The 26,556-nt window shown below is 40.3% G+C and overlaps 1 non-coding gene across 1 annotated transcript; it reads left to right on the top strand.

Moving 5' to 3' along the window:
• Nucleotides 1-14,760: 14,760 nt before the first annotated feature.
• On the top strand, nt 14,761-14,867 carry LOC122062201. Its single transcript, XR_006134830.1, has one exon. It is a non-coding gene; the product is annotated as a small nucleolar RNA R71 (small nucleolar RNA).
• The last annotated feature ends 11,689 nt before the right edge of the window (nt 14,868-26,556 follow it).

Below are 26,556 nucleotides of genomic sequence, written 5' to 3'. Positions count from 1 at the left end.
ACCTTTTTTCAGGTAAACCTTCTCTCTCCTCTTACTTTTTCGAAAACTTCCTTTTTCAGCTAAACCTTCTCTCTCCTCCCACTTTTCTGAAAACTATCTTTTTCGGCTAAACCTTCTCTCTCCTCTCGCTTTTCTAAAAATCACCTTTTTCAGCTAAAATTTCTCTCCTCCCATTTTTTTGAAAACCCCCTTTTACCCACTGGACAAAAGCCCTCCCCACCCATTTTTACCTTCAACTCCCCTTTACCTATTGGATAAAAATCCTATCTCTTCACTTTAGGCAAGAGCCGCCCTTTTCGCCCACTAGATAAAGGGATTCCCCCTATCCTATTTAGCTGGAAAAAATTATAAATACCCCCCTTAGAAAAAAACACACCAACACACTAGAATCCCTTTCACTTTCTCAGAGTGAAAATTTCCTCCCCTCTTGATTTTCTTTTGATCTTTGGAGTGATTTTCGTCAAGATCCAAAAACTCATTCGGATCTTCTACGTGTTCTTCGGGATCTTGAGGATCTTTAATCCAAATTCTTAGTTCGATCTAGTTTTTAGTCAAAAACAGAATGTTCTTGAGCCACCTCCCTTGAGTGTTCTTGAGTGTTCTTGAGTGTTCTTGAGTGTTCTTAAGCGTTCTTGAGATAGAAACTCCCCCATTTTTTTTAGGTTCTTCGGGTCTACGAAGAGATCTTTGTTAAGATATGAAACTATATTCGGATCTTCAAAGTGTTCTTCGGGACTTTGGAGTTCTTCAATCCATTTTTAGGTCGGCTCGTTTCTTTTCAAAAATAGCCTTTTCTTGCCGAACCCCTGTCTGAGTGGCCCTGGAATTTTTCCAGAAATAGCCTATCTCTAGCCAAAGCTCTGCCAGAGTGCCACCTCATCCCAAGCCCAAAAATAGCCTTTTCTTAGCCAAAGCTCTGTCCGAATCTAAAGCCAAAAATAGCCTTCCCTAACCGAAGCTTTGTCTGAATCCCAATCCAAAAGTGATCGTTCCTAGTTGAAACTCTGTCCGAACACCATCACAACCAGCATCTCTCAAGAAAGGAACCTAGAGGTCAAGACCATCTTCCCCTGAGCTGAGAGAACACGAAAGACAGTCTGAGCCGGTACCAATCAGGGGCCCACCTCTCTTGACCCTAAACAGGGCTCAAATTCAGGTATAATCTCTCTCCTCATTTAAGCATAATGTAGATATCTAATTAGCCTTATTTTAGTGTATATAATAGTTTGAATTCAATTAACATATATATGTGTGATAACTTAGCCACACATGTGGAATAGTAATAATTATAGAAAATGTTCGCTCTCAAGCATCTAGCAAGAAGACCAGTTGAATCGGGCAGATTGGGTGCTTAACACTTTCTCAACTCTGTAACCTAACACTTATCTTAAATCTCTGGACCACACCAAATTTTGGGCCCTTTTCTTAGGAATCGGGCCCACCCCGGGTCCTAGGCCCATAACCCTAGGTGGTGACTGCAAACCCCATTTGTATGATCTCGATCCCCGAATTGAACTATGATCAAAACCCCTGTCTCAAATGATGAATTTTACACTCTTATGAAATAGGCCTCCACGTATCTCCCACGAGCAAAGCACACACAACTCGAACCCCTCCCCCTCGTATGAAGGTGAAGAGAGAGAGAGGAGAGAGGACGGGGATGCATAGCCCATCTCTGGCCACTACCCTCACAGGAGCACATTTCTTTATGACTAGAATGTATCATAGGAAAATTTCTTTTTAAGACCACAAACAAATTCTACAAATTAGCTTGTGGTGTTCCTAGCGTTCTCGATCTATTTTCTACATGATGCGAGTATGCAGTGGATGCAATAGGACCGATAAAGTTTCCTTGACAGGATCTATATGTGCAAGGTACATGATCCTTTTGACATACCCAGAGGTATGAGATCAAGGGGGTGATTTCCTCTCCAATACTCGTGACTACGCACGAGGTTAAGCAACTGGCCACGAGGTGGTGGAACTGTGAGTGATTGTGTGCAAAAGTGTAATGCGAAAATATCATTATTCAATCTCAAAATGTCAAAAAGTGCAAGGACCTCCCCGAGGGTGCTGGCACAATTATGAACATCCTCACTGTCTAACAATACCCTACACCCTTGTATAGGAAGCGGCTACCATTTGATCTCAGAGTACTCTCCATAACATACACTGACCTCCCCGAGGGTGCGGGTATGATAGGAAGTCCCTTGCCAAATGATTTCACTTCGAACAAGGTGCATGATGCGGTTAGCAATACAATTACAAACATGGGGTTAGCCAAACACATTTTCAAATAGATGTGGTGGAAAAAGTTCTTGCATTTAGTGGTAGCATCTAGTGTCGGAAGCTTGACATTTATCCCCAGTGGAATCACCACTGTGAGGGTAATGGCTGGAAGATGAGATCTCTCTCTTCCCTTTGGGGGGAAAAATTGAATTGCACACATTCCATCCTCTCTCCTCTCTTTCTCTTCCATGAGGGAGGGGTGTGTTGTATGTGCATACCCTGCGAGCCCTACACCACCGTATCGTAGATCGGAGATACGTGGAGGCCTATTTCATAGGAGTGTAAAGTTTGTCATTCAAGACGGTGACTTGATGATGGTCCAATACAGGGATAGGGATCATACAAAAGGGTTTGGAGTTACCACCTAGGATTATAGGCCTAGGACCAGAGGGTGGGCCCAATTCCTGAGAAAAGGGCCCAAAAGTTAGTCTGATACAGAGATTTAGGGTAAGTGTTAAGTTACAGATTGGGAAGGTGTTAGGCACTCAATCTACCCAGTTCAACCGGTCTTCGTTCTAAATTCTTGAGAATGAACATTTTCCACAATTATTCCTATTCTGCATGCATGGCTAGGTTAACACACATATATACATTGACTGAATTTAAAAAATTATGTACACTAAAATAAGGTCAATATAAAGTCTACATTGTGTTAATTCTATTAAGAAATTATACCTGAGCTTGACCCCTGTTTTGGGTCAAGAGAGGTGGACCCTCTAGTTGATGCTAGTACAAATTTTCCTACAGATTCTCATGGCTCAGGGGAAGATTGTATTGACCTCCAACTTCCTTTCTCGAGAGATGCTGACTATGACGATATTTGGAGAAAGTTTCAGCTAGGAACGGTTACTTTCAGATTTTGGCTGAAGTGGCTCTCCGACAGAGCTTCCGCTAGGGATAGGCTATGGGAGGGCTAAGCTGATGTGGCACTTCGACAAAGCTTCCACTGGGGATAGGCCATGGGAGGGCTAGGCTAAGGTGGAACTCTGACAGAGCTTCCACTGGGGATGGGCTATAAGAGGGTTAGGCTGAGGTGGCACTCGGGTAAAGCTTTCGCTAGGAATGGGCTGAAACTGAAATGGTTGAAGGATTCAAAGGAATCTTACGAAGGTCTCCTCGAAGACTTAAAGAACCTCAAAAGGGGGTGGGAGACTAAGTGAAAACTTTTCATACACAAAATCTCACTCAAAGAAGGCAAGGGATTAAAGAGTTTCGAAGGCCCAAAGAACACTTCAGATCTTATGAAGATCTCTCTGAAGACTTGAAAAACCTCAAGGGGGAAAAGGGAGGAAAGAGGGTAGAGCTTCACAAATATGGGATGCTCACTAGGAGACTTGTTATTGTGGGATTTTTGTGGTGTGTCAAACCAAACGGAGGGGGTATTTATAGAATTTTTAAACCAATAGGGAGGAAAGAGAAAATTTCTTAACCAATGGTGGTAAAAAGTAATTTTCTTAAACTAATGGGGTGAAAGTAAGAAATTTTGGACCAATGGGGTGGAGGGTAATTTTCTTTAGCCAATGGGGGGAAAGGTAAATTTTTTGGGCCAATAAGGTAAAAAGATTCTTTTTTGGACCAATGGGACACTGCGGTGTAGGGTACATAGGTAGGTGAAGAGGGAATTCCTTCTCTAAATCGATCACTGGGGTGAAAGTAAGAAATTTTGGACCAACAGGGGTGTTGGAGGTTTCAACGGGGGTGTGGGAGCTTCAATAGGGAATTTGGAGCTTTAGCAGGGGTGCTGGAGCTCCAACCGGGGTGGTGGGGCTCCGACATGGGTGTTGGGGCTCTGGTAGAGGTGCCGGGGCTCTGGCATGGGTGCTAAAACTCTGGCATAGGTGTTGGAACTTCGGTATGGGTGCTGAAACTCGATCAGGTATGCATGGGGCTTGGTTGAATATGCACGGGGCTTGGTTGGGTATGCACGAGGCTTCGTAGGATATACGTGGGGCTTGGTCGGGTGCAGGTAGGGCTGCAAGGCAAGGCATGGGGGCTCACATGGGCAGGGTTAGGGCCCTCAAGGCAAGGCATGGGTGCTCGTATGGGTGGGGTTTGGGCACTCAAGGCAAGGTGTGTGTGCTCGCATGGGTGGGGTTTGGGCACTTAAGGCAATATGTGGGTGCTCGTATGTGCAGGGTTTGAGTGTTCATGGAGTAACTTCTGGGAATGATTGCGGGAGATTCGATGGTCTAATTTAGACATACCATATATCGTTGGAATTTTGATTTTGAGTACTATGCATCTGTAAAATCATCTAGGACTGAATTCCTTCGTATATGAAATGTCATAATTGGACCCTTCTTTTCTCTCGCACGGGTTTTCTGGGGATTTTGGATGAGTATGGAATGCTTCTAAGAATAGTTACCTCAGTCAGTTGTCATCTCTATCAATTGGAAGCAAAAGATCGTGTCCAAGATCTGTAAGTCAGCATAGCCAGAGGAGGGTGACAAAACTGAGTGTCTACACTATCACCAGCAGAAGCTCTGCTGGAGTGCCATCTCAGCCAAAATCCGAAAGTAACCGTTCTTAGCTAGAACTCTATCCGAATATTACCATAGTCAGCATCTGTCGAAAAAGGAAGTTGGAGGTCAATACCATCTTCTACTGAGCTAAGAGAATCCATAAAAAATTTCATATCAGCACTAATCCAGGGGTCCACCCCTCTTGACTTGAAATAGGGGTCAAGCTAAAGTATAATTTTTCAACTAAATTAGCATAATGTAGACTTTATATTGACCTTGTTTTTTAGTGTATATAATTATTTAAATTCAGTCAATATATATATATTTGATAACTTAGCCATGCATGCTAAGCATCTAGTAGGAAGACTGGTTGAACCAGGTAGATTGGGTGGCTAACACCTTCCTAACTCTACAACCTGACAAGTACCCTAAATCTCTGGACCAAACCAAATTTCAGGCCCTTTCTCTCAAGAATTAGGCCCACTCCCGAGTCCTCAGCCCATAATCCTAGGTAGTGATTCCAAACCCTTTTGTATGATCTCAATCACACATATTAGACCATCATTAAATTCCTGTCTCAATGACAAACTTTACACTCTTATGAAATAGGCCTCCATGTATCTCTGAGCGACGGTACGATGGTGCGGCGCCCTCGAGTAAGCACACACAACACACCCTCACTCAAGAAAGAGAGAGGAGAGAGGGCCGAATGCATAAAAAAATTCCTTTTTCTCTCCCCCACAAAGGAGAAGAGAGATCTTTTTCCAGCCACTACCCTCACACTAGGACTAGAGAGGACAAATCTAGAAGAGATAAATTGAACTTGAAAGTGATGCTCCACAACTTGTTCTTGTCACCTAGAACGAAGCCTAGAACTAGAAATTAAAATTATTACACTTTTGAATAACTTGAATAACATAAACCATAAAAAGTTGAATAGCATAAACAAAGACTTACATTAATAAAAAAAAATTACTAAAGCGCTTGCATAACAAACTAAGACAAAAAGTTAAAGAGAAAAAGAGAGCACAACTAAAAACCTAGAAGAAGAGAGGAAGAGAGAAAACCCTAAAAGAGAAGTGTGTCCTCCCTCCCCTTGGTCGACTCTCTTATATAAGGAATGGTAGGGAGTATAACGATTTTTGGTTTCCTAGTTTAGAGGATTTTTTGAGATTCTTGTTGATGAGGTGGAAATTTGTAGAGAAGAGAAAAATGAAAGAAAATAGGGGAGAATCGCCCAAGCATGGGCCCCTCTTGGATTGTTTATGAGGTGGAGTGGAGAGAAGAGAAAAAATAGGAAAGTGGAAGTAGGAGAAAAAATCTCCCACAATGCCAAGAGGTTTGAACTTGAGACCTCCTAGTGAGTAACGGATTTTTGTACACCACAAGTCACCAACTACAGTAGGTAGTTGTTGTTACCAAAAAAGAATCTTCAATCACTCAAGAGGGATCCATCGATCCTTGTTGGCATCTTGAAATATTCCTTATGATGAGCACATTTATGTGTGAAATCTTAGGTAGTAAAACATGCATTTTTACATATTTAGAATGGAGCTACCTTGGGTTTACTCTCTCCAGGATTTGTATTTTAAAGGCCTTAAGGACTATTGGGTGTCATATCTCCAATTTTACACGTAAAGAGGTCCTATTTCTTTTCATGGCTTCAAAGAGGACGAAATTCTGAGCAAGGTGGATATATTGCATTAAAAGTACACATCTATTTGGTCAGCCGTGCAATTGATTATTCTTTTCTAGCTAGAAAAAGAGTAATGGATCAGAACTGAACCGAGATGCAGAACCGGCCTGTTTGCAGTTGCCTCAAGTGTACAAGGAATATTCCAAATGCCAATAATGATCAATGGACCCCACTTTAGTGATTGAAGATTCTTTTTTTGGTAACAACAATTATCTAGCGTAGTTGGTGAGTTGTAGTGTGCAAAAATCCCTTACCCACCAGGAGGTCTCAAGCTCCAACTTCTTGGCTACTATTTTTTAGAGATTTTTTTTGTTGGAAGATTTTCTCTCTCCTACTCATCACTTAAAGCAAGGGGCGGCCAAGGGAGCTTGTGCATAAGATAGAAGAGAGAGAAAGAAAATAATAAAAAAAAGAACCAAATCATAGGACTCTCTCCTATTTTCTCTCTTTTCCCTTTTTCTCCTATTTTCCACATCATCACCCTAATTAAACCCTAATTAGGAAATCAAAACGTAGGATCTCTCCTATTTTCTCTCTTTTTCTCTTTTTTTTCTCCTATTTTCCACATCATCACCCTAATTAAACTAATTAGGAAACCAAATTGTGGAGAGCCTCATCTCCCACGATTTCTCTCCCTCTCTCTCTTCTCTCTTCTCCATCTAACCACACCCAAGTCTTAGGATTCCTCTCTTTTCTATCCTTTCTCTCTTCTCTCTCATCCACATCATCAACAAACCCTAATCAAACCCAATTCGTTGGAGACTCTCTCTCCCCTATCTTGTAGGATTCTACCTCCTTTCTCTCTTCTCTCTCCTCCACCTCATCAAACCCTAACCAAACCCTAATCGTTGGACCCCCTCTTTCCTTATTCCCTATAAATAAACATCATACAAGAGGGGAGAGGACACACTTTACAATGAGGGTTTCCTCTCTTTCTCTAGCAATTCTCTATTAGGGTTTTCTCTCTAGCACTTCACTTTTAGGGTTTATTTTCTCTAGGGTTTTCTCTTGTTCTTCATCTAGTCTTCTTCTTACTTTTTGGTTTAAGTACTTACGTAACGGAATTTTATTCAATGAATGCAAGTTCTTTTTTTTTATGTTTATTGTTCATGGAATTCAGTTATAATTTTACTTTCTCGTTCTGGACATAGTTCTAAGTGACAAGAACCATGTGTGAAGTACAAGTTTTTAAATTCAGATTTGTCTTCTCTAGTACTAGCAATTTCAGATCTGATTTTTAGTACTGGTAATATTTCAAATCTCAACCAAGTTTTCAAGTTTGAGTATTGAACTTCTAGTAGGTAGGTTTTTTATAAGTCTTTTCTCCCCCCTCTCATCCCCTCTTTTGCCTACCCTTTCCTTCTTAACTTAGGTTTTTAATTTCAGTCTTTACTTTATTATTTTTCCTTTCCCCCAAGGTCCTTGGTTAGATGCATGTATTGGCTTTGCCCCTCTTTACCTATGGATCATCGTTTTATTGCCTTTATTTCCAGTTATTTACTTTGTCTCCCTTTCCCTAAAGCTAAGTAGTGAAGCCCTTATAAGAGTTACTCTCCAGTCAAATAGGGAAGCTTGCATTATTTGCGGTGCATCTCTCGAGCTAAGTAGAGAAACCTACTTGTATGCCTCTCTCTAGCTTTCTTCCCCTTTTTAGATTATTTATTTTATTTCAACACTTTTACTTTCAATTATTTACTTTCTATCTGTATGGTTTGAAGTATTTAAATTCCTAGATATGTTGGTTAGGACGCTTTTAGATGCATGTATTTTAGGGCAATAGTTAGAAGTAGATCACCACAATTAATCGATACACTCTCGCATTACTAAAAGAATCCTAAAATAAAGTGGTTGCTCTTCTTATGTTCGACTCGTTAGCTACGCTGATCCATACACTTGTGGTTACTTTTAAAATTCAAACACCTTATACCCCTGGGACAACTGTAGATGGGCTGGTTCTATATCTCGGTTCAATTCTGATCCATTATTCTTTTTCTGGTCTGAAAAGAATAATCATTTTTATAGGTGACCAAACGGATGTACACTTTTAAGGCAACACGTCCATCTTGCTCAGATTTCATCCTCTTCATAGCCATGAAAAGAATTGGGACCTCTTTAAGTGTAAAATTGGAGATACGGTAGCCGATAGTCCTTAAGGCCTTAAAAATATAAAACCTGCAAAAAGAGAGTAAAACCCAAGGTAAATCCATTCTAAATATGTAAAATGTATGCTTTACTACCTAAGATTTTACATACAAATATGCTCATCAAAATTCCTCCACACTTAGACTTCACTAGTCCTTAAAAAAAACAAGAGAAAGAATAAAAACAAAAAAAACCTAACTCACTTTCGTAGGAATCACGGTTGCACTTAGCATGTGCAATAAGCCTTTAAACCCCTAGGTCACCCCTAGTGGACGAGTTGTATCTCATAAGTGTTTGTAGTGAATATACATCCAAAATTCAGTAAAAAAAAAAAATCCCAACCTTAGCTAAAGGTAAGGGCCATACCAATCCAGAGCAAAGATAATTTCTCTTACACTTGATCTAGGGACCCCCACACTTGAATTTTTGTTATCCCATATCAATTTTAGGTATAAGCATATTTCTTAATTCGGAACTCACCTTGTTTTTTCCAAAACATCCTTATCTTAAGGCAAGACCACTTGTGAAGTAACAGCGAACCCAGGACTAAGGCGTTGGAGTGTTTTTGACCAAACACGTTACCAAGGCATTGATGACATTTACACATACTTTCCTGCTATGTGGTTTTCTTTCTCATTTTGTTTTAATAATAAACTCTATCCTACTCCACTACTAATGGCCTGAATGACATGGTGGAGCAAACACTAGACACCCAAGGTACTATGTAGCTTCAATTTTAGCATATGCCCACATAGACAGTAATGCTAGAGTTCTTTTAGGAGTTTCCTCCCTAAGAATTTTGTTCAAGATACCACACTTGCTGAGGCACAATGCTTTGTCTAGTTCTAAGGAAATCAACTCTTACTTTTCATTTTATATCACTTTCCACACTTCATTTAAAATTGTGTATTTGTAAACTCATGCCAATCTAAAAATGTCTCAACTCCAAATCTAGAGTACAAGGAACCCACAGACTTATATATGGTCCAACTCCGTAAAACAAGGGTTTTTTATTTTTCAAAAGAGAGTTCCATCTCAAGACACAAGCTTACTTCTTTTTTTCTCAACAGGGTTTTTATGTATTCAAGATTGGTACCTTAATCAAAATTATTTATTTCATACATCAAATAAACGAATGGTATGATCATTAGCCAAAAGCCAAAGTAGAATTTCATCCTTAGCAAGCTCAAAAACAAACAAAACAAAGTGAAAAAAGCAAAAACTGGTTTCCCTTCCCCACACTTATGTCATGCAATGTCCTCAATGCATGGAAAGAATTAAAAGCAAAGCCAATACAAGGGGTCATACCTGGTTAAAGTTAATCATCTATGTAAAGAGGTTTATGGAGATCCATGACCTCTTCACTAGTAGCAATAGGGAGCTCGAGGAATGGTTTTAAATGCTAACCATTAACCTTCGAAATTACCCCTGTTCTTAGATTTATAATCTCCACAGTCCCATAGAGATATACATTATGTACAATAAATGGGCCATCCCATCGGGATCTAAGCTTACTAGGGAAAAAGGGCAATCGAGAGTTGTACAATAAGAACTTATCACCAATTGCAAAAGATTTACGCAGAAGGTGCTTATTATGGAAAGCTTTGGCTTTTTCCTTGTAAATCCTAGAACTTTCATAGGCATCATTCCTAAGTTTCTCCAACTCAGATAGTTAGACCCTACAATGAATACCCACATCAGACAAATCAAAGTTGAGCTTCTTGATGGCCCAAAAGGTCTTATACTCCAACTCAATTAGTAAGTGACAGGCTTTCCTATACACCAAATGGTAGGAAGACTGACCTAGGTCAGTCTTGAATGTAGTCTGATGAGCCCATAAGGCATCAATGAGCCTAAGGGACTAATCCTTACAGCTGGGATTAACAGTTTTTTCCAAGATTTGTTTGATCTGCCTATTAGACACCTCCACTTGGCCACTAGTTTTGTGGTGATAAGGGATAGATAACTTATGGGCGATCCCATACTTTTTCATCAAGGCCTCAAAAGGTCGATTACAAAAATGAGTACCCCTATCACTAATTATTGCACATAGTGTACCAAAGTGGAAAAAAATGTTCTCTTTGAGAAACTGGAACATCACTTTATGGTCATTAGATTTACAAGGTATTGCCTCTATCCATTTAAAAACATAATCTACAGCCAAAAGTATGTACAAATTTTTAAAGGAATTAGGGAATGGTCCCATGAAATTGATGCCCCACACATAAAAAATCTCAACTACCAAACTAAGGTTGAGGGACATCATGTTTCTCTTATTGATACCGTCAAAAGATTGATAGGTAGGACAAGCCTTACACATATCAAAAACATCTCTAAAAGGAGTGGGCCAATAAAATCAGCATTGGATAACATTTGTGGTAGTCTTCTTACGTCCAAAATGTCTACCACGTGCATGATCATGGAAAAAAGATAAAATTGATTACTTCTCATGATCAGGCACACAATGTCTGATAATTTAGTCAAGACAAACTTTGAAAAGATAGGGATTGTCCAAAAGGAAATGCTTATCTTGTGAAGGGAATCGATATCTATCTTGGGTGAACTAATGATATGGAGTCACACCCAAAACTAAGAACTTGACAATGTCAGCAAACCCATGGTTCACAGGACACTGCAAATAACTATTCATCTAGAAAACTCTCGTTGACTGGAGAATCGACACTCAAGGAATTGGGAAGCCTAGATAAATGGTCTACAACTAGGTTTTCAACTCCTTTCTTATCCCTAATTTCCAAATCAAACACTTGCAAAAGTAAAACCCACCTAATGAGATGGGCTTTGGCATCCTTCTTTTGAACTAGGTATCTAAGAGTGGAATGATCAATATACACCACCACATGCTAAAAATTCTTTTTCAGTGGTTGTATAGTTGAGTTGTGCATCATTTAAGGTCCTACTACTATAGTAAATGATAATGAGAAACTTATTAATCCTTTGACCCAAATCCACTCCTATGAAAAAATCTTAAGCATCACACTTCAGTTCAAAAGATTTAGTCCAAACAGGTGGTTGAATAATGGGTGCATTGGTCAATTCCTTCTTAAGTTGCTTGAAGGATTCTAGGCACTCTTTAGAAAACACAAAAGTTTGATCTTCGGCAAGTAGTGCAATGAGAGGGTGGGCTAACTTACTAAAGTCCATGATGAACCTTCTGTAGAAGCCAGTATGGCCCAGAAAAGATCGAACACCCTTAACAGAGTGGGGAGGCAGTAAATTATCAATTAAATCCATTTTAGCTCTATCTACCTTAATTCTCTCATTGGATACTACATGGCCTAAAATAATACCATATTTAACCATAAAATGATATTTCTTCCAATTCAAAACCAAATTCTTAGATATGCACCTTTTCAAAACTAAGGAAAGATGGTGAAGACACTCAGAATAGGAATTCCCATGAATTGAAAAGTCATTCATAAATACTTCTAAGAATTTTTTGGCCACATCAAAAAAGATTCTCATCATGCATCGTTGGAATGTAGTAGGGGCATTGCAAAGCCCAAAGAGCATACAGTAGTAAGCAAATGTGCCATATGGGCACATAAAAGCAGTCGTATGTTCGTCCTCTAAGGCAATTGGGATCTTATTATAGCCGGAATATCCATCAAGGAAACAATAATATTCATGTCCGGCTAACCTCTCTAACATCTAGTCAATGAATGGTAATGGGAAGTGATCCTTCCAGGTTGCTACATTAAGTTTCCTGTAGTCTATACACACTCTCCACCCTATTTGGACATGGGTTGGAATTAGATCATTATTGGCATTAGAAACTACAGAAATACCAAACTTCTTGGGCACTACGTGAACTGGGCTTACCCATTGGCTATTAGAAATAGGATAAATTATTCTACGATCTAAGCACTTTAGGATCTCTTTCTTAATAACTTCCATCATCATTGGATTAGCTCTTCTTTGGGGTTCTGTGGATGGTTTGGAATCATCCATAAGATATATATGATGTTGCACAATAAAGGGGCTTATACACTTGATGTCAGCCATGGTCCAACCTAGGGCTTCCTTATTATCTTTTAACACTTTAAGTAATTCCTCTTCCTGGCTAAAAGTCAAATTTGAAGAAATTATTATAGAAAGAGTCTGGTCAGGCCCTAGAAAAGCATACCTCAAATTAAATGGAAACTCATTAAGATCTAGCTTCGAGGGCTCAACTATGGAAGGTTTGGGAATGAAATTGGAAAGGGGTCCTAAGGTCTCCATAGGTGTGTGAAGACTCAAGACTTCAGAAAAGAAATTTTCACTATCATCATCCAACTTATCCATGCACTCATGGAATTCTGAATCAAAATCAATATCAAAATTGGTAACTAAATCATCAGAAAAATCTAGAAAATCCTCTAGCATATTGATCTCTTCTTCTATATGTGGTTTCTTGCCTATCCTAAACATGTTAGACTCAACAGTTTGGTTACTAAAAGGTAACCTTAGGAAACCATTCCGGCAATTGATTAATGCATTACTGATAGCCAGGAATGATCTTCCTAGAATTATTGGGATCTCATCCTTGGTTGAGAAGGGCTTGGTATCTAACACAATGAAATCACTAGGGAAAATAAATTCTCCCACCTTAAGTAAGACATCCTCAACCATCCCTTTAGGAATCTTAATAGACCTATCTTCCAACTAAAGAGTGGTTCCAGTGGCTTTCAATTCTCCCAATCCTAGTTGTTTATGCACATGGTAAGGCAAAAGATTCACACTTGCACCAAAGTCAAGTAAGGCATGCTCAACGTAGGTGTTGCCTATGACACAAGATATGGTAGGGCTCCCTGGATCCTTATACTTGGCTGCTATAGGCTGAGTTATTATGGTACTAATGTTACCAGCCATGAACACCTTTTTGGGCATACTCTTGATACGTTTATGAGTACACAAATCTTTCAGGGTATTTGCATAGGCGGGGATCTGGGATTTGGCATCCAAAAGAGGGATGTTCACTTCTACCTTTTCAAAGACTTCTAAAATTTTATCCATGGAAGCAGCCTTCATTTTATTTACCGAGCAATTAGGAAAGGGGATAGGGGGAACCTAAGGACTGTTAGGGTGTTTCTCTTTTTCAAAAGAATCATGTTTGGTTTCCTCAACCAAATCATCTTTAGCTATTTTAGGTTCATCATACGAACCTAGAATAGGAGGCACACTTGTATCCTCAACAGAAGGAGAGTTGACAGGAGTAATAGATGGGGAGGATTTAGGAACACTTTGTTGGCATTCTCTACCTCTCCTAAGGGCATAAACAGCATGACATTGATTGGAGGGCCCTTGTTGGGTCTGACCTTATACTAAATTCAATGATGCATTAGGTGGTGCTTGTGAACTAGTAGGCTGATGCCTAGGGTTAGGCTCTGATTGACTAGGCAACATTCTTTTCTTCCTCTCACGTAAAATTGAGACAACTTAGGAGAGTTCTCTCATAAGATTTTGATGGCTTGTCATGAGTAGGGTCATATTCTTTTCCAAATCACTTACTCTACTTGCCTCTCCGGTATTGGTAAACCCAGGGTGTTGCTAATAAGATGATAGGAGAGGGAACCTAGGAAAACTAGCCTGAGGTCCTACATTTGGCCTAGGAAAAGTATTTGAGGCAAAAGGTTGTTGTGCAAAAGGAGGCCTTTGGGGTTCAGGTTGACCTTGACTATAGAATTTGAAAGCCCCTACTTTGTTGCTCTGGTTCAAGGAGAAATTTGGGTGATTTCTCCATCCTGCATTGTAAGTGTTACTATATGGATTATTCTGATATAATGCATTAACACTATCATTGGAAGTGCCCCCAAAGGTGTTGGGGCATTCTTCTATAACATGTCCAAGGGACTAGCACCAATTGCATATCTTTACCATATTGACTGAATGTGGCTCTCTATGAACAATAGCCTCAATTCTTTTGATTAGGCTATTCAAGTGGGCTTCCTTGGCTACTATCCCATCCCCAAAATATCATTTTCCTCCTATGGTTCTTTCATTCTCCTGGGTTGATTCTCACTCACAGGTTTTGTCAGCTAAGTCAAGTAAGAATTTCCATGCCTTTCCTTCATGTTTAAAGGCTGTGAATCCCTTAGGGCACATAGACTCCATTATTGCTTAGTTGGGTAATCAATACCCTCATAAATTATTTGACATAAATGTCATAATTCTAGGCCATGGTGAGAGCATTCTTTGAGTAGATCCTTGAATCTCTCCATAAGTTTGGAAAAGGATTCATTAGGCTTTTTCCTAAACTGAAGGATATCACTTCTAAGCTTATTGGTCTTGTGAGTTGGGAAATACTTTTTGAGGAAAACAACTATGAATTTTTTTCATGTGGTTATGGAATTTGTGGGTAGGTAATTCATACAACCACTTCTTATCTTGGTCTTTCAATGCAAAAGTGATGAATTTAAGCTTAACAGCATTATCACAAAGCTGTTGGATCTTAATTAGAACACATACCTCTTCAAATTCCATTAGAAATAGGTATACATCCTCAGAGGTTAGCTCATGGAACTGGGGCAACATAGTGATATATTGAGATTTGAGCTCAAAATTATTGCCCTGGGATTGTGGTAGAACTATGTAGGAAGGTTGGGCTACTCTAGCAGGGTAGAACCTATTTTTCAGAGATTTAGGTGGAGGGTTTTTTTGTTGATCTCCCATATTGAAAGGTATTGATGAAAGTATAGGTATAGGGTCACTACTTGTTGGATTTCTTCTTTCTAACTTATTCTCAGTATTACATTCCCACCTAGCACTCATACAACAGAAAACTACCCACAACTAAAATAAGACAAGCACAAAAGAAGGGAATTTTTTTTTTTTGATTTTTTTTCTTTTTGGGAGCTTAATGGAAGGGATTTGGAGTTGCTTAATTCCTGAGGTACTGCTACAGGGCGAAACCTATCTTTATTAGACTGTGAGGCTTGGTGACCTCCACCAATACAACATTATTACAAGTTATTCTTCTTAGGAATTCAATAAAAGAAAAGAAAAAAAGAAAACAAAGCAAATAATGCACTCCGATTTACCAAAAGAAAGCAAAAAATAACATGGAACTGTCTGCCCGGCAGCGGCACCAAAAACTTATTTGAATTTTAGAAGTAACCGTAAGCATACGAATCAGTGTAGCTAACGGGTCGAACATAAGGAGAGCAGCCACTTTATTTTTAGCTTCTTTTAGTTATACGAAAGTATAACGATTGATTATGGCGATATACTTCTACCGTCTTAACACAAATGCATCTAAAAATGTCCTAACCAACACAACTAGGGAAATTGGAAATTGAAATTGCAATAAAAATTGAACGACCAAACCATTCACATCTAACCCTAACCATTCGTCATCTAGGAATTTAAATACTCGAACCACACAATTAAAAAGAAAATAACTAAAAGTAAAGGTGTTGAAATAAAAGTGCTGAAAAGTAAATAAATAAAATAAAAAGGGAAAAAAGCTAGAGAGAGGCACACAAGTAGGTATCTCTACTTAGCCCGAGGGATGCACAATAAATAATATGAGCTTCCCTACTTGACCAGAGAGTACTCTTACAAGGGCTTTTCTACTTGGCCTTAGGGGAAGTGATGCAATATAAATAATCAAAGTAAAAGGATGGTTCCATAGCTAGAGAGGGGCAAAGCCAACACATGCATCTAGCTAATGACCTTGGGGCAAAGGGAAAGCAATAATGTAAAACTGAAAATTTAAAATATAATTTAAGAATGATGGGTAGAAAGAAAAGGGAATGAAACCGGGGTGAGAAGACTACTGTAGAAGCCTACTTACCTAAACTTCCATACTTCAATCCTTGAATTAAAATAACTTGATTGATTTGAAATACTACTAGCGCTAAAAACCAAATCTAAACTAAATCAAAACTGAAATTGCTAGGACTAGAGAAGAAAATCTATAAGAGAAAAACTGAACTTGAAAGAGATGCTCCACAGCTTGTTTTTGTTATCTAGAACTAAGCCTCGAACTAGAAATTAAAATTATTACACCTTTGAATAACTTGAATGACATGAACCATAAAAACTTTAATAGAATAAACAAAGACTTGCATTAATAAAAAAAAATTACAAAAGTTCCTGCATAAAAAACTAAGACAAAGAACTAAAAAGAAAAAGAGAGCACAACTAAAAATCTAGAAGAAGAGAGGAAGAGAGAAAACCCTAAAAGAGAAGTGTGTCCTCCCTCCACTTGGTCAACTCTCTTATATAGGGAATGGGAGGGTGTACAATGATTTTTGGTTTCCTAGTTTAGGGGGTCATTTTGAGATTCTTGTTAATGAGGTGGAAATTAGGAGAGAAGAGAAAATAGGGGAGAATCGCCTAAGTGTGGGCCCCACTTGGATTGTTTGTGAGGTGGAAGGTAGAGAAGAGAGAAAATAAGAAAGTGGAAGTAGGAGAAAAGATCTCCCACAATTTTTCTTATGGTTTCCTTTTTTTTTTCTTTTCTTTTCTATTTTTTCTCTTTTATTTCCTTCTTTTTCTCTCTCTTCAAACTTGCGCACAAACCCCCCTTACACGATTTCTACTTTCCTTGCTTTGCTGATTTGGACATCTTCGATTAAGTAGGTGAGTAGGAGAGAGAAAATCTTCTAAAAAAATTACCAAAAAATAGCAATCAAGAGTTTCAAACTTGAGACCTCCTAGTGAGCAAGGGATTTTTGCACACCACAACTCACCAACTACACTAGGTAGTTGTTGTTACCAAAAAAGAATCTTCAACCACTCAAGGTGGTCCATCGATCCTTGTTGGCATTTTGAAATATTCCTTATACCCCTGGGACAGCTGCAGATGGGTTGGTTCTGCATCTTGGTTCAGTTATGATCCATTATTCTTTTTCTGACCCGAAAAAAATAATCACTTGTATGGGTGACCAGGTGGATATGTACTTTTAATGCAATACATCCATCTTGCTCAGAATTCTTCCTCTTCATAGCCATAAAAAGAAGCGGGACCTCTTTATGTGTAAAATTAGAGATATGACAGTTGTTAGTCCTTAAGGCCTTGAAAATAGAAAACCTGCAAAAAGAGAGTAAAACCCAAAGTAGCTCCATTCTAAATATGTAAAATGTATGCCTTACTACCTAGATTTCACACATAAATGTGCTCATCAATTCTTCATTGGAAATATGCCACCAGAAACAGCCCAGGTTGTTTCTGGTGGGTGTTTCCAATGGATTCCCAGAAATGAACCCATGGATTTAGGGCTTTCCGGCTAGAGCCCGATTATAGGGATTTATTCTATGGAGTTTGTAGGGGATCTCCATGCCTCCATTTGAGCTGAAGAAGTTTTGATTCCTCTGAGCCATTTGGGAGATATGACAATCAAATGGTGGAAACCCTACGTAGGCATTTGGTCACAAGTGTTGTCAGAGTTCATCCGGCTTGGTTTGAGCTCGGCAACCACACCGGGGGAGTGAAATGACACTCACCCGAGCTCTAAGAGGTGCCAGGTTCTAAGCTCACTTCCTTGCTCAACTACACTAGGTCAAAATGACGAGAAGGTGGTAGGGTAAGGTGGCACCTACCTCTGGCAAGATTTTGGTAAGAAGTTGTGAAGCCGGGAGCTAAGGTGAGCTCCTCCTCTCTTCCCCTTCTTCTTCTCCTTCCTTCTCTTCCTTTCTCTGCTCTTCTTTCCCTCTCCCACATTTTGGATAAGTGAGAAGTGAGAAATGAACTCAGATCTCCTATTTATAGTAAGTCCTATCCTTAGGGCCTATTTAGTTGGTCTTTGTCCGATCCAAGTAGGTTATTCCACAATTCAAGACATGTAGGCCCACCTCCTTAGACTCATATGGAGTACAAGTGATGAGGAAGGGTGTGAGAGAGTGTGTGTGGTCTTTCGAAGCTGTTCACAATGTGAGTGGTGGGGCTCACAGGCATTGAAACCCAACCAGCAGCCTAAAGGGCCACCAGAAATATGCCATCAAATTCAGCATAGGCTATTTTCGATGGGTGTTTCCAGTGGTGTGCCTTGACTGCATGTTGTCCCCACTTGGTCATCCTGTGGGTGCTTTCCCTAGATTATGTGTATGGTCCTCCGGTAAATTTTGGTATGTACCAGGACTCAGGAGGTGTCAGGTCACTTACCGCTTAGGGTCAGAAGATCTGAATCCCCTCCAGTTGGACTAGCATGATATGCATAGACAAGTGAGATCATCTTTTCCCTTTTTACAATGAAATTTTGAGAGCCATAATCCATTGGTGCTCTTTATCTCTGGCCTGTGATCTATTACACAAGTTCAAATTAGACCGGGTTAGGGTATAGGTGTAATAGTTCTCGAGCTTGGTGCAAGGTTCCCATTCTGTACTAGAATATCAGTAATGCTTTGAGGATCTATTCTACTTTGCTCGTGAGCACATCCGAAGTGATCGGGCCAAGGCTAAGAAGTTTGAAAAAGGGTTGAGGCCAAATATTAGTTCAACAATGGTATGGTTGAAATTATAACCTTATGCTGAGGTGGTACAAGTAGCCAAGTCAATTGAGGACTGGCACAGAGATAACTTCACAGCACAACAGGGAATGGAAAAGAGACCTATGGGGTCGTTTGATTCTAAGGGAGCAAGCAAGCTTTCCAGAGGCCCTTATATCAACCCAACTCCATTCAGTTTAGAAGGCCGGATGTGAGCCAGGTCTCCCAATCATCTTGATCCAGTGGTGGATCTCAGTCCGTGGGTTCTAACCCCCAATGCTTCCATTGTGACCAACCTGGTCACCTAGCCTGGACATGCCCCAACTGTCAATCGAGTGCACCCTACACCTTGCCTCCCTAACCTTAGCAAACCTACCCAGCAAGTAACTAGTCCAGGCCCAACAGGGATAAAGACCATAAGGAAGAGTGTTCGCTATGACAACGGAAGATGGAGAAGCTACACCAGTTGAGATAAAAGGTACCCTATTGATTGCATTATTGCCTGCACTTATGTTGTTTGATTCAGGAGCCTCTCATTCATTTGTGTCTCCAACATTTGTGAGAAGGGTGGGGATTCCACCCAAAAGCTTGACTCAATGTTTGGCCGTTAGCACACCCACAGGAAGTGTGGTGGGTTTGAAATATGTATATGAACCATGGCCGATAACTGTAAATGGATATGATTTAAATGCACACTTGATTGAGTTGTACATAATCAACTTTGATGTGATTTTTGGGATGGACTGGTTGTCCGCTTACAGAGCCAGTGTGCTATGTATAGAGAAGGTGATAATTTTCAGACCCTGTGATGAGAAAGAATTCACCTTTAAGGGAGATAAAACCAAGAAACCCAAGAAGGTTATTAAATTAGCCCTCCAAATGAAGAAGCTACTAGATCAAGGATGTTAAGGCTACTTAGCATCTGTGATGGATATTGAGGTAGTGATCAAGCCATCGATCGAATTGGATGTGGTAAGAGAATTGCCCGATGTGTTTTTGGATGATTTGACAAGATTGCCCCCAGACTGAGAGATAGAGTTTGTGATGGACTTACTCCCAGGGTTGGCAACAGTGTCAAAGGCCCCTTACTGCATGGCTCCCACCGAAATGAAGGAATTACAACTACAACTTTAGGATCTTTTGAAGAAGGGATTTATTAGACCTAGTGTGTCTCTGTGGGGAGCATCGGTAATGTTTGTCAAGAAGGATGGAGGTATGAGATTGTGCATTAATTACCAAGAGCTTAATAAGCTAACAATCAAGAACCGATATCCCTTGCCAAGAATTGATGATCTATTTTATCAACTGCAGAGTGCTAAGGTATTTTTCAAGATTGACCTTAGATCGGGCTACCACCAGCTCAGGATCAAGGATAGTGATGTTAGTAAGATAGCTTTCAAATCTTGGTGTGGATATTTTGAGTTCCTAGTGATGTCATTTGGGTTGACCAATGCACTAGCTGCATTTATGGATTTAATGAACCTGGTATTCCAGGATGTTTTAGATAAGTTTGTCATTATGTTTATCGATGACATCTTGGTATACTCCAAGAGTGTAGAAGAACATGTTGTCTACCTAAGATTGTTACTATAACATCTGAGAGAGAAGCAACTCTATGCCAAGTTTAGCAAATAAGAATTCTGGTTGTCTCAAGTGGCATTCTTAGGCTACATTGTCTCAGATAAGGGCATAGAGGTTGAACCAGGGAAAGTGAAGGCAGTTCTAGAGTGGGACACTCCCAAGAATGTGGCAGACATTCGTAGTTTCCTTGGATTGGCTGGGTACTACAAGAGGTTTATCGAGAACTTCTCCCACATTTCTACACCAATGACCCGACTTACATGAAAAGGTGTAAAATTTGAGTGGTTCGATACTTGTGAGAAAAGCTTCAGGGGAACTAAGGTAAAATTTGGTATCAGCTCTAGTCTTGACTAATCCAACCGGTACAGGTGGTATGGTTGTGTATAGTAATGCTTCCAAGCTGGGATTGGGCTGTGTATTGATGCAGCATTGCCTATGCATCCTGCCAATTGAAGGAATATGAAAAGAACTACCCTACCCAAGACTTGGAATTGGCAGCTGTGATCTTTGCCTTAAAGATTTGGCGACACTATTTTTATGGTGAGAAGAGTGAGATATATAATGACCACAAGAGCCTTAAGTGTTTTTATGGTGAGAAGAGTGAGATATATAGCTTCCTATTGGTGGAAGGAAATGAAGAATGATGTGGCCACACACGTGTTAAGGTGCTTACTTGCCAACAAGTCTAGGAAGAGAGACAGAGACTCCATGATTTACTACAATCACTACATATTCCAGAGTGAAAATGGGAGAATATCACCATGGACTTTGTCACAGGATTACATCACACCATCAAGGGTATGGATGCCATTTGGTTAGTTGTTGACCGATTGACCAAAGTAGCTTACTTCATCCCAATTAAAGTTACCTTCTCCATGGATAAGTTGGCCAAGCTGTATATTGACAACATCATCCGATTGCATGGTATACCATTTAGCATCATTTGCGATCGAGATCTCTGATTTACTTTCTAAATTCTGGACATGTGTCTAGAAGGATATGGGTACACAGCTGAATTTTAGCATGACATTTCATCTATCGACCGATGGTTAGTCAGAGAGGACAATCCAGACCTTAGAGGACCTACTTTGAGCATGTGCTCTGGAAATGAGTTATAGTTGGGATGAGCATATCTCTCTTATTGAGTTCTCTTACAATAACAGCTACTAGGCCACCATCAGTATGTCCCCGTTCGAAGCATAGTATGGTAGGAAATGCCAAACTCCTCTCTATTGGAATGAAGTTGGTGAACGACACATCCTAGCCCAGACTTGGTACAGGTCACTAGTGAAAAGGTGGGTGTGATCAGAGAAAGAATCAAGGTAGCTAAGTCTAGACAAAAGAGTTACGCAGATGTTAGAAAAAAGCATCTGGAGTTCGATATGAGAGACAAGGTATTCTTGTGGATCACCCTAGTCAAAGGGGTAATGTGGTTAGATAAGAAGGGAAAGATGAGTCCTAGGTATATGGGACCATATGACATATTGGAGAGAATAAGACTAGTAGCATACGGAATAGCCTTACCATTGAAGTTGTAGGGCACCCATAATGTCTTCCATGTATCCATGCTGAGGAAGTACATACCTGACCCAACTCATGTCTTGACATACGTACCCCATGAGTTGGAAAAGGATTATGCCTACATAGAGTTCCCAGAGAAGATTGTTGATCAAAAGGACCACATCCTCCGCAATCTTACTGTTTCCTTCATCAAAGTGAAATGGATGAACCACCCAGAACAAGAAGTCTCTTGGGTGCGAGAAGATGAAATGAAGAAGCAATACCCTGAATTATTTGACTTACCAGGTATATTCAATTTCGAGGATGAAATTCTTGTAAGGCGGGTGGATGTTAAACCCGTGCCCTAACTAGTCAAATTTGAGCTTTTGTGATAGATCTCGGACCAAAGATACGGAGTGCCAATGGGTTTTGGCTCGCAGTAGCTTATTGGAAAAAGGGAAGGGATGATCCCACTTTCTTGTGCATTTTATGCCATTCCAACTGGAGAGGATTCAGACCTTTCAACCCTATGTAGTAAATAACCCGACACCTCCCTACCTGAATCCTGGCACATACCAAAACTTTTAGAAGAATATGACTATAACTTTGGGTAACCCCCTAGGGAATAACCAAATGAGGACAGCAGGCAGTCAAGGTACAGCACTGCCTTAATCAATGGAAACAAGCCCACTGGAAATAGCCTGGGCTGAATCTAGTGACCCTAAATCCGATGGCCTAACAGGCTACTGGTTGGGTTTCGATGCTTGTCGGTCCGACCACCCGCATCGTGAGTGACCCCAGATGACCCCACACACTCTCCCACACCTTCCTTATGACTTGTACTCCATATGAGTCTAATGAAGTGAGCCCACGTGTCCTGAATTACGGAATCACCTATTTGGACCGGATAAGGACCAACCAAACAGACCCTAAGGATATGAATTTCTATAAATAGGAGAGGTGAGTTCATTTCTCACCTCTCACTTGTCCAAAACATGGAAGGGAGAGAAGTGAAGAGAGAAAGGAAGAGAAGGAAGGAGAAGAAGAGGGAAGTGAAGGGAGAAGCTCACCTTGGCTCCCGGCTTTGCTTCTCGCTGCCGGAATCTTATCGGGGGTAGGTGTTCCACCCTCTACTACTCTCTTTTCCTTCATTTTGACCTAGTGTAGTTGATCAAGGAGGTGAACCATAACCCCAGCACCTCCTGGAGGGCTTAGTGGAATCAAAACTTCTTCGGCTCAAAATGGAGGCGGGGAGATCCCCTACGAACTCCAAGGAATAAATCCCAGTAATCAGGCCCGAGCCAGAAAGCCTCAAATCCATGGGTTCACTTCTGGGAATCCACTAAAAGCACACACCAAAAACCTGGGATGTTTTCGATGGCATATTTCTAGTAAACCTTGAGACTTTAGAGACCTCTATTTGGCCAATCGGAAACAAGGCTGATATTTCCAGTGGAATCAGTTTGTTTTTGATAGCATATTTCTTGTGACCTTACTGCCACATCTTTATTTTAACAGAACTTATGTTCTTTGGGGGTAACCCTTGTGGGTCCCCTCCGATTTTTTGACACGTAATGATGCCCATCTACCCTTGTACATAGGACAGAGATAAGCACGTAATATGAGACTGATCGTTAGGGGAACCCCGGTTGATACACTTGGAATCCGATTCAACTGAATACAACCGAGGTGAGGGATGGCTGATTTTTGTTTGTGGAGTGTTTCATATTTTTAGAACTGCTCACATGTGCTAGAAATTATAAATGTTCTTTATTTGTTAAATATATATGTGATCCTCATGACATGTTATATTTTTAAATTCTTATGATATAGAATTAAAAATTATGATATGCGATGTATATTGGATTGTGAGGCAGGATCCAGTGTGGCCGAGGTGGTCCTAATACCATGATCGCCATGTGGATGTTGCATTTATGCATTGATTATGTACATTAGACTAGATATAGTCGCGGATTACATTTTGTGGCCAATAGTGATTCTAGTATCGTGTACTCTGGGACTATACTTGGAAATGGGTACGCTTTGTGGCCGATGGTGATTCCGGTATTGTATAGCCCATACTCAACTGCTTGTATGCTAGATAGGTATGTAGTCGTGGGTTACACTTTGTGGCTGATGGTGATTCTGATATTTTGTACCCCGAGACTATACTTAGAAATGGATACGCTTTGTGGCCAATGGTGATTCCAATATCGCGTAGTCTATAGTAATTGTATCATTATGCAAGGTATGTAGGATATTGTGGTTAAGTGACATTCCCTCTGCTATGTCTCCTTACCAATAGGGGTGAGGTGTTGGATAACCCAATGGTGGTATATTCGATGAACCTTTTCGGAATGCCACACCCACGGTATAATGTGATTGTTGTTGGAGGCGGTAATAGTCCGGCATGGCCGATGGTGATTCTAGTGTCGTGACTGTTAGGAGGGGGTTATCAAGAGTTTGGTAGGTGACTGATGGTTACATTCCGAGACCAAAAGGCTCCTAATCATGACTAGGGTTTGTATCACTGGGTGATCGATGTGCAGGTTTCAGGACCAAGGGTATAGCCTAGTGTGTCATAGTAGCATTTACCAAACTTAGTTGCATACTAGGTGGATTAATAATCAAATGAAGTGCATCATGCGCATCATGGACTATACATTTACTTTCTGTACTCATGTCATCATGGATTATACTTGTATATGCGTGTTTTGGGTGTGCATGAACCCCACCCTCACTGAGCTAGGTTGAACTCACCCCTCTTATATATTGCCTTTTTTATGATGATGTAGGTACCGTGGTACCGATGGGATGTGACTCTACCTCCGTACCTGAGTATGGATCTCTGCCTGAACATTAAAGTTTTGGAACTCATAGAATAGGGTCCTAGGAGGATAATATGTAAGTTCCCCCATATTGGAAATCATCAAAATGTCTGTTAACTCGGCTATGTCAAAGGATATGCTGACCCCCTTTACCCTCTAAGTGATCCTCATGTCCTTGGTACCACAGTTCACACATCGCAGGTTGTAGTAGAAGTACCTCATAAGCTGTGGATAGTACATCCTGTCTGACTTCAGTGTGCGGTACCACCTTATGGGATCAAAATTTTGATGGAAGCAGAACCGTTGGAAATCCATTACACGTACATACTTGTTGGGGTCAACGTTCCGATACTCAAAAGTCACCCAATAGTCTTGCTCCACTTCAGACCGGAGCCAAAAGTGATCATGTTGCTCCTCTATGGGAAGAGCCCATTGTTGTTGAGCGGTGGACAATGGGGAAGAGCACAACATTTAGACATGATCATAGGAACAAGTACGTGGGGTTTTGAGAAACCAAAACCTAGGTTAGGGGAGAATGCACAAAGCAAAATAAAAATCTCAAAATCTAGGTTGAAGAGCAATAGAAACTCACCTTGAATGCGTAGATGGTGACAATCGGTCACGAAAACACGTGCAAAAGGTGGGGAGTGGCTGAGATAAGCTCTCTTGGCCATTTCCTCCTCCTCTCCACAAGTTAGAATAGGGTTTTCTGAAAGAAGAGTGAAGTACAACCCTATTTATCCCGTGTTTCAGTCCACTAGAAACATTGGGCTGAATCCGATGATTATTTCCAGAGAAATTTTGGCAGAATTGGCTTCTGTTTACTCCACCAAAAATAGGATTAATATTTCCGGAGGATTTTAGTCTGTTTCTGGTGACTTTGTTCACTGTTTCCAGTGAACAGTAAAAGGGAGATTTGATATTTCCTTCCTTATTTAATTGATTGGATTCTAATTATGAGAATGCTCGATTATATGTTACCATGTGGGGCCCCTATGCATGTTTACCCCCTAACATGCTACTTGTACATGCACGTGTGACTAATAAAGATTCCTCAACATGAATCATATCGCGTAGGAACACCCAATCGCGATCCAATTCGTCACCTCCCGCTTCCTCAACAGGATTTCACTGTACAATTAAAATTCAGTGAATTGAAGTTAGGAGGGGGCTCTGCATGCAAGAAATTCTGTATAGGGTATGCAAAAATTTATTGCTCTTCTAATTTGGGAAAATTGGGAATGAATAACCTAAATTCTTCCCTTTAACTAACCTTTACGCTTAATTAGAGCTGGGATTAGACTCCTACTATTTTATTCTTGCCAGTCCAGCTCTAATTAGGTGGTAATATGGAAGAAAAGAGCTCAGCCCCTTCAATTTAGCAAATTTCCATTTTAATTCCTAGAGTTGATTTTGGGACTAAGTGAACAGAGATAGGGTTTACCTAATTGAGCTTTTGTGTGATGCTACAAAGGACCCTAGAAACACTAGACTCTATATTTAATGTATTTTGTATTGGCCTGTGATTTTTGGCTTAATTAAGGCCAGTAGGGTGCAGTAAGCAGAACTGGCAGAATAGAAAATTCTATAGACATGCACCCGCAGGTGTTAGCGACAGGCTGGTGGGTTC

The sequence above is a fragment of the Macadamia integrifolia genome, chromosome 14 (genome assembly GCF_013358625.1).
Source record: "Macadamia integrifolia cultivar HAES 741 chromosome 14, SCU_Mint_v3, whole genome shotgun sequence".
NCBI lineage: Eukaryota > Viridiplantae > Streptophyta > Magnoliopsida > Proteales > Proteaceae > Macadamia > Macadamia integrifolia.
Note: the sequence above shows the minus strand (reverse complement) of the source record. Positions and strands in the feature narration are given on the sequence as shown.